The sequence below is a fragment of the Anabrus simplex genome, chromosome 1 (genome assembly GCF_040414725.1).
Source record: "Anabrus simplex isolate iqAnaSimp1 chromosome 1, ASM4041472v1, whole genome shotgun sequence".
Taxonomy (NCBI): Eukaryota; Metazoa; Arthropoda; class Insecta; order Orthoptera; family Tettigoniidae; genus Anabrus; species Anabrus simplex.
Window position 1 is genome coordinate 115,586,465 of NC_090265.1, and position 12,353 is coordinate 115,598,817.

At 42.1% G+C, this 12,353-nt stretch overlaps 1 protein-coding gene across 1 annotated transcript in view; it reads left to right on the top strand.

Moving 5' to 3' along the window:
* The first annotated feature begins 939 nt into the window (after positions 1-939).
* emp (epithelial membrane protein) overlaps positions 940-12,353 on the top strand; it is a 577,758-nt gene continuing 566,344 nt past the window's right edge. Inside the window, exon 1 of the mRNA XM_068230210.1 lies at positions 940-1,012. The gene's annotated coding sequence lies outside the window, so the exon portion shown is untranslated. The remainder of the gene's footprint in view (positions 1,013-12,353) is intronic.

The following is a 12,353-nucleotide window of genomic DNA, read 5'->3' on the forward strand; positions in this document are numbered from 1 at the left end:
GAGATGACAGTGTTGTAATGATGAATTTTTGTATTCATAGAAATGCACCTTTAGTTACGAATAATATAATGTTATTTTATTATTAATCAAAGTGGATCCTGCCACTGTGCTTTTATGAGGCTTGAAAGACGATGATGAGTTATTAATCACTCCCTTTTGACGGAGGCAAAACAACCTCGATCTATTTGAATGAAATTCCACAGCCTGTTTTCACTTTCAACCGGGTCAGGAATGGAAGGAATGAAGCCCCATCTAGCGGCGAAGATAGGAACTCTGCTGGCTGCCGATGCCTGCCGCACTCCTCTGGGGCAATGATAAAAGACTGACAGATGAAATTAAATGATATTGGAGAGTGTTGCTGGAATGAAAGATGACAAGGAAAACCGGAGTACCTGGCGAAAAACCTGTCCCGCCTCCTCTTTGTCCAGAAAAATTTAATGTGGAGTGACCGGACTTTGAACCGCGGAACCCAGCGGTGAGAAGCCGGCGTGCTGTACCTGAGCCACGGAAGCACCAAACAATTTGAAAAATATTCTAAAACTTTCGATCATCTTATAGCCTTTTGACGTAGTCACCCAGTGATAATGAACGGTGACAATGTGAACATTCTGTTACGCTTCCTTGGTGAATCAAACTATCTAGTAGAGCGTCGGCATGAAGTCGTTACTTAACATTAATAATAAACTGCCTACAGACATTCACACTCACGGGTCAAAAGTTCATTTAACGTAGGTGTAGTATGATGCCTGCTGAACTTGATGAAGTTAGTACTCGTGCGGGAGGTCAAACCGGAGATTTTCGACTGCGAGTTTGGCAAGTCAGATGGGAGAAGATCCATAAGCACCTGACATCTCTCCCTTCCTCTTCTGCTAGTCTCCCACTCCCCACCCCAGCGGCCAGCATTCGGGCCGGTAGCGGAGTCTGTCAGTTGCTCCCCGCTTAGCGGTGTGTGTGTATATGTGTGTGAAGTGAACGGCATCTTCTTGCAGTGTCCTCAGCCTCGAAACCACAGGTACATGTTATGGACTTTCTTTAAAACAATATCCAGCTTTTCAAGTACAATGCGATGAATTGACAACTAATAATATATATGAATGGAAATTAATTTATAATGTGTGATATGTATTCTGAATCACTTGCTAATGTTTCATCCAAGCACGTGCGCGATTGTTCTGAGTTCGAATCACAACGGGACAGTAAAGCTGTCAAATACTGCTTCATTACAACCAATGCTCATTGTTTAGAGTACACTTATGGTAATGACTGACTTAAATGTTATAATTGCAGTAAGTAACGTGTCTGATTAATTACAGTTTGTAGGATTGTTCATCTCAAGACAATTTCCGTGTGGGTCGATAAAAGGGAGATAGTATTGCTTTTTACCATTTGTGCGAACTGGATTAGAGCATTCTTCTTCTTAAATATGTTTGTGTAAGTAGGCTACATATTTACTAAATTAAATTATGCAGAAAATTGTAAATTTTAAAAGAAAAAGGTATTAATGAGAAAATGCATGCACTGTAGATTATTTTATTTTATTTTATTTTATTTTATTTTATTTTATTTTATTTTATTTTATTTTATTTTATGCTCATAAAACTATTTTTCATGATGATTTTTAAGAAGAGGGACATATTTTTTCTTTCTTAATCTGTTTACCGTCCAGGGTTGGCTTTTCCCTCGGACTTAGCGAGGGATCCCACCTCTACCGCCTCAAGGGCAGTGCACTGGAGCGTGAGACATTCAGTCGGAGGATACAACTGGGGATAATGACCAGTACCTCGCCCAAGCGGCCTCACTTGCTATGCTGAACAGGGACCTTGTGGAGGGATGGGAAGAATGGAAGGGGTAGACAGGGAACAGGGCATCCCGACATTTGTCTGGAGGAGAAGTGGGAAGCCTCGGAAAACCACTTCGAGGATGGCTGAGGTGGGAATTGAATCCACCTCTACTCATTTGATTTCCCGAGGCTGAGTGGAACCCGTTCCAGTCCTCGTACCACTTTTCAAATTTCGTGGCAGAGCCGGGATTCGAACCCGAGCCTCCGGGGGGGGGGGGGTGGCAGCTAATTACCCTAACCACTACACCACAGAGGCGGACATAGGGACATATTCGGCTCTTAAAACCCGTGCACCTATGCGTATAAGAACATGTGCGATAATACGAGTACTAAAATAGGGAAGAGGAGGTATAAGTCGTGGCGTTAATGAAGATAATACGCTGGCATTTGACTGTTGTGAATAGTAACCATGGAAAGCCACGTTGAGTAATATCGATGATGGGGTTCAAACCCATCAGCTCTTGAAGGCAAGCTTCATGATCCATACGTAGTAGGCAACTCGTTCTGTTAGAACCTTTCTTATTAACAAGTTTGTAGTAATGTGTTACGTCATAGTTATTCAGGTTTAACTTTGAAAATGAATGAACAAGTCCCCCTATGTGGTGTTTTGGTTAGTGTGATTAGCTGCCAACCCCGCAGGGTCCGGTTCGATTCCCGGCTCTCCCACGAAATTTGAAAAGTGGTACGAAGCCTGGAACGGGGTCGTCTCAGCCTCGGAAAGTGAACTGAGTAGAGGGAGTGGGGAGAAAAGGGGGGGGGGGGGTTGATTCCCACCTCAGCCAGCCTCGAAGCGGTCTTCTGTGGTTTCCCACTTCTCGAGGTAAATGCCCGGATTGTACTTAACTCAAGGTCACGACCGCTTCCAATGTTTCCATTTCTCCACAAGAGCCGTGTTCAGCATAGCAGGTGAGGCCGCCTGGGCGAGGTACCGGTCTTCTCCCCAAATGTCTCACGCCCCAGGAGAGCCCTTGAGGCGGTAGAGATAGGATCTCTCTCTGAGTCCGAGCGAAAAACCAACCCTTGACGGTAAACGGATTATATAATAATAATAATAATAATAATAATAATAATAATAATAATAATAATAATAATAATAATAATAATAATATTTTTGCAAATTGTTTTACGTCGCGCCGACAGAGATAGATCTTATGGCGACTATGTGATAGGAATGGGCTAGGAGTGGAAAGGAAGCTGCCGTGGCTTAAGGTACAGCCCCAGCATTTGCCTGGTGTGAAAATGGGAAACCACAGAAAATCATTTTCAGGGCTGCCGCCGGTGGGATTCGAATGCAAGCCCACATTTACGCTTCTCTAAACGCACGGCCAATAATAAAATAAACAGAACTGCTATACTAACATACAGTATGTCTCACATATTATGTGAGACAAACAAGGCACATTTCAAGGAAAGAATAGCTATCTGTGCTAGCTATAACCGAGGATGAACCTCTTAATTTTGATTTCCCAATCCAGTCGTACTGTATATGTTAGCACGCCCCATGGTGAAGTTGGTGATATTCCAGAATGGATTAGTGGTTTCCCAAAATCAAGAATATATCTCAACATTTCGAGTTTCTTACTGGTAAATCAGAGTTTACTAACGAGGGTACTTCATATGTCGAAAATTATATGTCGATCTGTCTTCGTTGCATCTGGTTCTGGGTGAAAGATGCCCGTATTTTATCGCTGGTTCTGTCATAAATTTTAGACTGGCTTGATGATCTGGACCGGAGTAATCTTCAGCCTAATGCGGTCACTTAAAGAGCTACCTGATCCAAGAAAACGTAGTGACATTGCCCAGTGACATCTGTCCTGCAAATCCGCATGCTATTGAGTCCTAGAAAGCCAGTCATCAGTCAACGAACTAGTCTGCTGACTCACGGTCGAGGGTATGAAAGTGTACCGCTTGAATTCGAAACCCGTGTAGGTAGATTTTTTAAAATGGAGCACGTACAGCTCATTTCTGGGTTTGCCAAGGGAGCTGCTGCCCATCCAGATGGCCTTCAGATATTGTAGTGTCACATGGTCGGCGTGATGACATCTCTTGGCTTTCGTGAACGGGTCTGCACATTCTCATTCTAGACATCTCCTCAATTTATCTCAGTAAGCTGAGTGAATACTATTCCAGATCTTGGTCGGAAATTAAAATTCCTGGCCTGGCTGGGAATCAAACCATGGATCTCTGGGCGAGAAGCAGGTACTCTACTCCTACACCATGAGGGCAGTTACCTATAATTAATTTACTGGTTTGTTACAACACATCATATCACAGACACTCCGGTATCTCTTAAGACCAATAACAGTTGAACAGTTTTTCCCTGTACGACAGGCGGTTGGATCCCAAACCACCATCAGCTGTTGTAGGAAGTCCAGATGGCAATTAAGAGGTGTGTATTTTGAGTCCTCTGCCCAATGCTGGTTGGATGCTGAACAGATCCACTACGCGCTGTCATACATAGGTAGCAGTAGCTGCGATTGGCAATTAGAAGTGGGGAGGGGGCACAAAAATGTATAGACAGCAAAACGTAGCCGGGTTCAAAGTATATAAAGAAATTTAAGAAATTGCTATAAAATGTTAAGTTTTAATTCTCTCTGAGCGAATTGCGATAGAGACGTAAAGGTTGGCAGTCTAGCACCATAAGTGCGGTAATTGAAATGGAAATGGCGTATGGCTTTTAACACCGGAATTGTCAGAGAACAAGTTCGGCTCGCCAGTTGCAGGTCTTGTTATTTGATTCCCGTAGGCGACCTGCGCGTCGTGATGGGGATGAAATGATGATGAAGACGACACATACACCCATCCCTTATGCCAGCGAAGTTATCCAGTGATGGTTAAAATTCCCGACTCTGACTGGAATCGAACTCGGGATCCGTTTGACGAAAGGCTAGCAGCCTTTAGTCAGGAGCCGGACAGTGAGGTAATAATCGTACTGTACAATAAAACTTTCGCCAAAGGGCCAATAATTACGCATGTATTACAATCAAATAGAAGTACGGCACGAGTAAACAATTAAAAATTAATTTAGAATTCGGCAACACACTAAAAAAGTAAGTCACTAGATAGAACTGAACAGACTCATTGACTGAGTGAGACTGCCCGATTGACTAGTGCGGGCGGCAAGCGGGTGACCTTGGTAAAAATACACACCTGCTACCCTTCGTCGCAGAACATGCGCTCCGCGGGTCTCCACTACTTGTGGCGCTGTACAATTCGGTTAGCATAACGAACGCCATTTTGTGCGTGTTTCCGCTAAGTATTTTTCTTAATAATAAAATTAATTAAAGGAAAGAATTAGCTAAAAAGACAACAGGGTTTATACATTTTTTAAATAATTCCTCGTTTTGGGCAGCTAAAATGGAATAAAAATGTAATTTTTCCCTACAAAGTTGGGGGTGACTGCCCCTCCCCCTCCTCGCCCCGTAATCGCCACTACTGATCGGTAGCCTACGTGTCACTGGGGAGGCGTGTCAGGAAAACGAGAATTTATGTAATTTCTCGTTACTTTCCTATCAAAGGCGAATGGTACCATTATAAACCAGTCTTCCAAACTCATTGGAATGTATATACCAACCGAACCTATGAGCAACATTTTCACATTATTCGTCACAGGGTTTAGCTAAATAAGGAATGGCATTAATAATAACATCGCCCGTACTTCAGTCAGGTGTATATCGTCAAAGCCAAGGAGACTGAGTCAGTTCAATGAAAGTGTAGTGAAGTACACACAACACACTGAATCTGCTTTAACTACACTTATATTTTCCACCACAATTATCGCTACACAAATGTACAAAAACAGCTCACTCCATCTTTACTTTTTTCTGCCGCTTTTCTCTCGGCAAAGAAGAGTTATCTGCGGTTTTTAGTTCACTCCAAGTCCACTAGGGGTGGCCTACAAAAGTAACAAATTTGATCCAGCCCATATCAGGAGACACAGCAAACTCCTCACATTGTATGTCACCAGAGATGAATTTCGGGCAGAAATGAAGATGTATACTAGAGAAATGAGGTATGCTTTTCTCACCCAGTCACTGAAATGAACACACTAACTTGATCTACAGGAAGCGGCCGAACTTACAGATCACATTTCTCACACGCAGAAGAAGAAAATATATTATTATAAGCACATAAGCACGAAAACGCTGTATTCCCTTGTTAGACCACTGTTTATATACCCCTGCGGGTGGAGGTGGTAGAATAACACCCACGTATCCCCTGCCTATCGTAAGAGGTGACTAAAAGGGGCCCCAGGGGCTCTCAACTTGGGAGCGTGGGTTGACATCCCCGGGACCCTTAGCACATTGATATATTGATATATATCATTGATATCATTGATATATCATTGGTATACTGTATATATAAGAAAACATAAAGGTCCAGTAATACCGTCTTGAGAAATTACCCTCTTAATTACTACAGGGACAGATAATGCTTCGCCTACTCTAATTCTCTGAGTTCTATTTTCTAGAAACATACCTGCCCATTCAGTCACTCTTTTATCTAGTCCAACTGCACTCATTTTTGCCATACTCCAGGTGATAAGTGTAAATGTGCACTTGGCAACAAAACATGTACAAGATACCATCTACTCAGTTGTGCAAAAAGAGTGAAAGCTCACATAGAGTACAGCAAGGAGAACTATTTAAATATGCACAAATGTGCGCATTCCGTTTCATTCATTCATTTTTGCCAGTAGTCTCCCATGATCTACCCTATCAAATGCCTTAGATAGGTCAATCGCGATACAGTTCAAATGACCCCCTGAATCCAGGATATCTGTTATATCTTGCTCGAGTCCTACAAGTTGAGCTTCAGTGGAATAACCTTTCCTAAACCCAAAAGTGCCTTCTATCAAACCAGTTATTAATTTAGCAAACATGTCTAATATAATCAGAAAGAATGCCTTCGCAAAGTTTACATGCAATGCATGTCAAACTGACTGGCCTGTAATCTTCATCTTTATGTCTATCACGCTTTCCTTTATACACAGGGGCTACTATATCAACTCTCCATTCATTTGGTACAGCCCCTTCATACAAACAATAATAAAATAAGTACTTCAGATATGGTACTATAGTCCGACTCGTTGGCTGAAGGTCAGCGTACTGGCCTTCGGTTCAGAGGGTCCCGGGTTCGGGTCGGGGATTTTAACCTTAATTGGTCAATTCCTACGGCACGGGGCTGCGTGTATGTGTTGTCTTCATCATCATTTCATCCTCATCACGACGCACAGGTCGCCTACGGGAGTCAAATAGAAAGACCTGCACCTGGCGAGCCGAACCCGTCTTGGGATATCCCGGCACTAAAAGCCATACGACATTTCATTTCATTTCATGGTACTATATCCCAACACATTGTCTTTAGTATATCCCTCGAAACTTTATCAATTCCAGCTGCTTTTCTAGTTTTCAACTCTTGTATCCTACTGTATATATCATTGTTGTTATGGGTAAATTTTAATACTTCTTTAGTATTAGTCACCTCCTCTATCTGGACATTATATCCTTGTAACCAACAATCTTTACATACTGCTGACTGAATACTTCTGCCTTTTGAAGATCCTCGCATACACACCCACCTTGTTCATTACTGAGTCCTGACATTGCTTCCACTTGGTTGTGTCAGTCTCCTCACTTTCATCTATTCTATCCGACCTCCCTTAATTAACTCTTGTCCTTTTCCAACCCCGAAGGTATTAAGAGCATTCGAGGCCTGGGGAGTCTTTCATTTTCACGCCATTCGTAGTCCTTGTCTTACTTTGGCCGATACCTTCATTTTTCGAAGTGTCGGATCCCTTCCATTTTCTCTCTCTGATTAGTGTTATATAGAGGATGGTTGCCTAGTTGTACTTCCTCTTAAAACAATAATCACCACCACCTCCATCACCTCATTTTCTACAATCCTGCATAGTACTAAAAACCAAACCCCATAGCGCAACAACCCCGAAGGCCTGCAGATTGCGAGGTGTCATGTGGTCAGTACGACGAATCCTCTCGACCGTTATTCTTGGCTTTCTAGACCGGTACAATCACGGGAAACACACAGGAACGGCATATCACATTAACTCTGATAGAGCACTGATAGATTACACGCATCAACCCGCCATTCGATTGAATTTCCGTTCAAGATGCAGAGTTTCTTCGTGTCCGTATCGATACTAATGGAGGGTAATTTTAGCATTTCATGTAAGAAAGTTTCATATAGTTTGCTGGTACCTTCTGTTCCTGTGTTTCCCATGATTAACGTACTATGCAGAGTTGTAGAAAATAAGTTCTAACGTGGAAATACAGCGTTTCCGGACACATTCCCATATAATATTATTTTCTTCTTCTATGTGTTAGGAATGTGTCGTGAGTTTGACCTACCTTATTTCTAAATCCTGTATAAGTGACTCCGTATACCATTCATCACAGTGGCTAAACTATACAGTATGGTTTTCCTGGCGTTCATGAATATTATTATTATTATTATTATTATTATTATTATTATTATTATTATTATTATTATTATTATTCATCTGTTTGCCCTCCAGGGTTGGTTTTTCTCTCGGACTCAGCGAGGGAACCCACCTCTACCGCCTCAAAGGCAGTGTCCTGGAGCGTGAGACTTTGGGTTGGGATACAACTGGGGAGGAGGACCAGTGCCTCGCGCAGGCGGCCTCACCTGCTATGCTGAACAGGGGCTTTGTGGGGGGGGGAAGCTTGGAATGAATAGACAAGGGAGAGGGAAGGAAGTGGCCGTGGCCTTAAGTTAGGTACAATCCTGATGTTTGCCTGGAGGAGAAGTGGGAAACCACAGAAAACCACTTCGAGGATGGCTGAGGTGGGAATCGAACCCACCTCTACTCATTTGACCTCCCGAGGCTGAGTGAACTCCGTTCAAGCCCTCGTACCACTTTTCAAATTTCGCGGCAGAACCGGGAATCGAACCCGGGCCTCTGGGGATGGCAGGTAATCACACTAACCACTACACTACAGAGGGGCATTATTATTATTATTATTATTATTATTATTATTATTATTATTATTATTATTATTATTATCATCATCATCATGACCCAATGTGTAAGATCTAGTGTGCCCCATAATCATATCGAATTGTTCTCTTCTATATCGATGACTTCTTTTCTCGTTATGGTAAGATCAGATTATATCTTAGATATTAAAAAATCTGCATTAATTCAAACTCGTGTTACTTGTTTCACGAGTTGAATCGTATTCCAGGAACAGAACGGCGGACAACCAGGCGAGGTGGCTTGAAGAGTAGAGCAAATAGCGAGGTCACGTGCTTTGCAGGTTTACAGGTATGTGCGTGGCCTGACTTATCCAAGACAAAGACATCCTTCTTACGGTATTCCGTCTGATATCCCCACAGGGTTCTGTAACTTTCTGCCCGACCAGAGTGATTTTGAATTAGTCATATCTGCAAGTTAAGAAAACCGTTAGTTGAAGAAGCGCCTTCAGGTGAATCCTCCTCCTCGAGCAAGTGCAGCCAGCCGTGCAATAGGGAACATGCATGATCCGGGGTTTTAATTAAAAATATGCTAATCTGATACAAAATTGCATGCAGAATTCAAAAATGTGATCAGAATGTACAAATAATAACTCCAAACATGATAAAAATCTACGAAAATGTCATGTCACGCAAGTACGCGATCTCATTGGCCTGACGTCATCGTACAGGTTGACTGAATTAGCAGACGAAATAACACGTAGTGTGCTGTGAGAAGCAGGATACACTTCGCGTATTTCTACTTTACGTTAGTGTCTAGTATGGTTAAATTCGAGGTCTATACATTGGATAATAATCTGAGTGGTATATTTTAGACTTAAAATGAATCCTGCGCAGACAGTGAGGCAGAAAACTTATAAATGGTGTAGAGTTCCGATGTGCAATAGCACATCGCATACCATCCCAAACAAATTGTTTATAAACGTTCCAAAGACGCTAAAACTAGGGAGAAATGGATTTTGGCGAGCTGTAGAAATGCTGGTGATATATCGGAAAAGTCTACAGTTTATTTTTTTGAAGATTTCAACGTAAGATGAATTTGTTTGAATTTTCAAATCACTTTTCCACGTCAGCTGTTCTAGTGGTAAAACTTTAAATTTTAATGTATGATGCTTTATTTAAATGCTTCAATTACGTCTTGGAATATGAAAGTAATAAACGGTGCATTAAATAATGCTGATTATTAAAGTATTCTCCAAACCTAACCTATGTTTTGGGTGATCCATGTCAAGATAATAAATCAAAGGGGTTATGAACCATTTTGACAGCTCTAATTCTACCAATATATCTTGGCAGGGGACAGTTATGTATGTCTTTATTGAAGAGCTTAATTGGTAAAGAAATTTAGGCTATATCTAAATACCCTATAATGTAACAAAGAATAGGCGTGTACATCATGAAAGGAAACGACGTGAATTTAACAAATGTATAACTCTACACAAAACCAATGCTTGTCTGTTGGAATCTTATAAGTTAACAATGCTCAATTATAATAATTATCATAATATTAATGAAATAAATAACATAATTGCACACAGGTGAAAATAGTGATGTAGGTGTTTAAAATATAATCCAACTTAGCCTAAGTTTTAGGTTATACAAGCCAAGTCAATAAACCGAAGGGTAAAAATACCGTGCGAGTTGGCCGTGCGGTTAGGAGCGCGCAGCTGCGAGCTCGCATCCGGGAGATAGTGGGTTTTGAACCCCACTGCCGGCAGCCCTGAAGATGGTTTTCCGTGGTTTCCCATTTTCACACCAGGCAAATGCTGAGGCTGTACCTAAGGCCACGGCCGCTTTGTTCCCATTCCTAGGCCTTTCCTGTCCCATCGTCGCCATTATGTGATGGTGTGACGTAAAGCAAACAGCAAAAAAAAAAAAAAAGTCACAGCACCCAAAGACATTCCTGTATTGAGCGACTAAAATGTCACCAAGACACTTTTCTTTCCTGATATGCTCAGCTTGTTAAAAGCCAAATGTAATTAATGTTACTGGCTTCACGCCCCGCTAACTACTTCTACGATTTTCGGAGACGCCGATGTGCAGGAATTTTGTCCTGCAGGAGTTCTTTTACGTGCCAGTAAATCTACCGACACGAGGCTGACGTATTTGAGCACCTTCAACTACCACCGGACTGAACCAGGATCGAACCTGCCAAGTTGGGGTCAGAAGGCCAGCACCTCAACCGTCTGAACCACTCAGCCCGACTTGTGAAAACTAGATGAAGTCATATTTACCTTTATCATGTTTAACTTTTTCCCTCCACAAAGATATTTAATTCTCTTTCATGGGCCCCGGAAGTGGGTAGGCCAGTTGTCCCAACCATAAATATATATTTTTTTGGGAATGATAGATTATAGCAATATAGTACTATGATCTTTCTTTCTTTCCTTTTTTCTTTCTTTCTTAATCAGTTTATCCTTCAGGGTTGGTTTTCTCTCGGACTCAGCGAGGGATTTCACCTCTACCACTTCAAGGGCAGTGTCCTGGAACGTGAGACTTTGAGTATGGTGATGAAACTGGTGAGGAGGGCTAATACCTCGCCCAGGAGGCCTCACCTGTTATGCTCAACAGGGGCCTTGTTGGAGGATGGGAGGATCGGAAGGGATAGACAAGGAAGAGGGAAGGAAACGGCCGTGGCCTTAGGTGCCTGGAGGAGAAGTAGGAAAATACGAAAAACCACTTCGAGGATGGCCGAGGTGGGATTCGAAACCCTTCTACTCAGTTGACCTCCCGAGGCTGAGTAGACCCCGTTCCAGCCCTCGTACTATTTGTTTTCAACTTTCATGGCAGAGCCGGGAATCGAAACCGGGCCTCCGGGAGTGGCACACATTAACCACTACACCACAGAAGCGGACTAGTACTATAATGCTACCTATATGTTTATGTTAGTGCTGAAATCCGATTTCTTACTTTACTAATGCTGAAAGCCCGAAAATGTAATGTTATTCTTTAATAGGGGAATCAGTCTAGAAGGAAATGTTGAACGTGATGTGATATCTATCCAGATTCAGTTGTTATCCTAATACCATGGGTTACAGTACATTGCACGTATATAAAAGATCCGCGAAATTCTGCGGCCACAAAAGTCACTATTTTTCAAGAATGATGACATCTACACATGATAGATTGTCTGATTGTGCTGTTTTGAACCTTCCTTCTGTCATTTTGAAGTTATTCGCGATCATGAATAATAAACAATCGGCTTTTAGCAACGGCTGATGCACAACGGCTGGTAGAGCTCCATGCGGTACTGGATCGTGACGTCACAGCGCGCCGCTTACGTCAGAGGCCGTTTCACTCGCCTTGCGGAAAGGCACTATTAAATATTTTTTTTAATGGTAGAAAACAAGGCAACATACCACAATGTAATACGTTTACATACTATTTCATTGGTGTACTTTTCAAAAAAAATATTTTTGAAAATGATGCATGTTCCCAATTGTGTCGACCAGCCTGGTAGGAATTGAGGTTCAAGAAGTACATTACAACAGGAGTCTGG